Below are 2,680 nucleotides of genomic sequence, written 5' to 3'. Positions count from 1 at the left end.
TGGATATAAGGGTAAAAATTAATTTTCGTGGAAATATCTGTGTGTATTTAGAGTCAGTTACTTTTACATTCAAATAATTACCTGTATAATAAACTGATTAGCCAGTGATTTCCTTTTTAAAAAAGACACACAGAATTCCTGATTTCTGGCCCCATTTATTGTCAAGTAATCACGTGGCCATACTGAACCTCAAAAGAGGCTGGCCACTGTAGTGTAATTTTATAGCCTGGAACAAAAAGAATTTATGAATGGTTTAGGGAAGTGGTTGGCAAAGTCATTAGTCAACAGAGCCAAATATTAACAGTACAATGATTGAAATTTCTTTTGAGAGCCAAATTTTTTAAACTTAAACTCTATAGGTAGGTACATTATTATTAATTTAATTAGGGTACTCCTAAGGCTTCGGAAGAGCCACACTCAAGGGGCCAAAGAGCCGCACGTGGCTTGCGAGCCACAGTTTTCCGACCACGGGTCTAGGGTCTTTGCTTCAGCATCCCTCACACAGAACCCTGAATTTTTTAAACAGCTAAGTTATAAATCGCTTCTTGGCCTTTTGGCTAAGATCAAGTGTAGTAAACAGCTAAGTTATACATAATGATTCTGATGAAAAGTGAAATATTTACTGTATGTAATTGAATTTCTTTTTGCATTTTTCCAGTTTTATTGAGGTATCACTGACATAAAACACTGTATAAGTTTAAGGTGTATAGCATATGATATGACTTGTAATTGAACTTAGAATTGTTTTATATAGAGTGCCACTATTGAAACTTGGCCATGACAAAGAGGCTAATAGAGCTACTTTTGTCATCTAGTCTTAAATTCATAAACCTTGATTTAAGAAAGGCTTTGATACCACACTGAATAAAAAAAAATTGCTCTTTTGAGGTCATTAAATATGAACCACTTGAATGAAAGAAGAATGAATGGTCTAGGATAGCTAAAGCAGAGGATATTGTTTTTTATATTAGCCTAGGAGAGAATGAGCTTCTACAGAAAATTCCAAGAATCTCAATTAGATTTATTTTCCCTCTAGATGGAAACCGGTAGCAAATATAAAGGAGGAGTTCAATAATTAATTCTCTATTTTTCTTTCTCTTAACATAACTTCTCTTATGTGTCAGGCACTAAAAAGCATGCCCACCCTGAAATCTTGAATATTGAACATTTTGATACTTCCTCCTTTTTTTCTAAAGATTTTACATTTCCCACAATTTTAAAGCACTGATAACTATCACCACCTTCCTCCCCTTCTGCCCCCCCCTCCCCCCCCCCCCCCCCGCCAAGAATCCCAGTTCTATGCAACTTGTAAAAGGCAGTCTGATCCTGAGACATCATGTGGGTGGGCAGATGGCCTTGATAAATGCCTATTTCTGCTATTAAAATAAAATGACAGAAAACACCACAGAGAGGGTTCTTTTATTTGAAAAAAAAACTGGGGTTTGTCATATGATATGAAATACAAATCTAAGGGCTTTTGGCAGTCACCCACCACCTCATGTAGTGTGATTATCACTAGAAGGGAAATGTAACATCCACTTTCAAGACTCTGTGAAAGACGCATTGTGTGAAAGGCAAGACAGTGCTTCCTGCCCTACTACTTACATGTGCAGCAATTTATTATACAAAAATGCAGAGAACAATTCAGACAACTTTTGAGTACTTATTGAAGTTGCTGGGCAAAAATATTTTTCTCCATGCTACATTAGCATTTTCTGACTTAGAATAGCTGATCTTTTTGAATTGGGTTACATGAACCATCACATCCAATATGTAAGTTTAATATGTATGTTTAAATATTTTTCCCTTTGAAATGGAACTATAATTCATATTATATCCAGTACCTTCTGAATAAAATAAAAACAGTTAAGTTGCAATCTTTTGTTTTCCCCAGACATCTTAGAATTCTAAGAACCTACAGGCTTAATGTTGAGAGGGTTGGAGATGTTTTTAATAGTCAAGGGTGTCACTTATTTCACTTTTAAGAAGTTCTTAGATTTTATTAATAATTTCATATGCCATAATCATTCACCCCGAACATTTGATATTATGTTTCAAATACTGTTCTCTACTTAATTTTTTTCTACAAGCACTTTTATTGAGCATTCACCAGGCAGAAAACTACCATTTTGAGAGCTCTGGAATATTCTACTTTCATTTATTAATAATTTCCAAACAGAATGTCTGCTTCAAACATTAGTTTCTGAAATAGAATTGAATCTTAATTAGTTTAAGAGAAACTCCTACGTAAGTAGTCTTAGAGAAAATGCACTCATTTTCCCCTCTAATATATCCTCTTGTTGTTTGACTGTGATGAGAATGGTCTTTTAAAAGAGGCCTCAGGTGTGAAACCAACTGTTCAAGCTCATTGTCAGCTGCTGGTTTCTAGAGTATTAATTCAAAATTAGTGAAAATATAAGACTATGTCTACATTGGCCAACTCTATTGCAAAATTGAGCAATTTTCAGTGAGGGTGCAGCATCCTCAACAATGCCCTTGAGGAAGATTCAGAAGCTCATCCTATTTCCATCTGCTTCCATCATTAAGGAATGCAGCTGATTGATTCAGACTCACTAACAATAAGAACGAATGCTGCTGAACTAAAAGGTGAGGATAAGCATAATATTTATGTTGAAATTAATAAAAATAAGCATCTTCTTGTTCAATGTACGTATATGTA

General features: G+C 34.8%; 1 pseudogene; it reads left to right on the top strand.

Annotated features, from left to right (window-relative positions):
* The first annotated feature begins 537 nt into the window (after nucleotides 1-537).
* LOC118652171 lies at nucleotides 538-693 on the top strand (annotated as a pseudogene).
* Nucleotides 694-2,680: the final 1,987 nt, after the last annotated feature.

Source organism: Myotis myotis, unplaced genomic scaffold (assembly GCF_014108235.1).
Source record: "Myotis myotis isolate mMyoMyo1 unplaced genomic scaffold, mMyoMyo1.p scaffold_m19_p_3, whole genome shotgun sequence".
NCBI classification, from domain to species: Eukaryota; Metazoa; Chordata; class Mammalia; order Chiroptera; family Vespertilionidae; genus Myotis; species Myotis myotis.
Note: the sequence above shows the minus strand (reverse complement) of the source record. Positions and strands in the feature narration are given on the sequence as shown.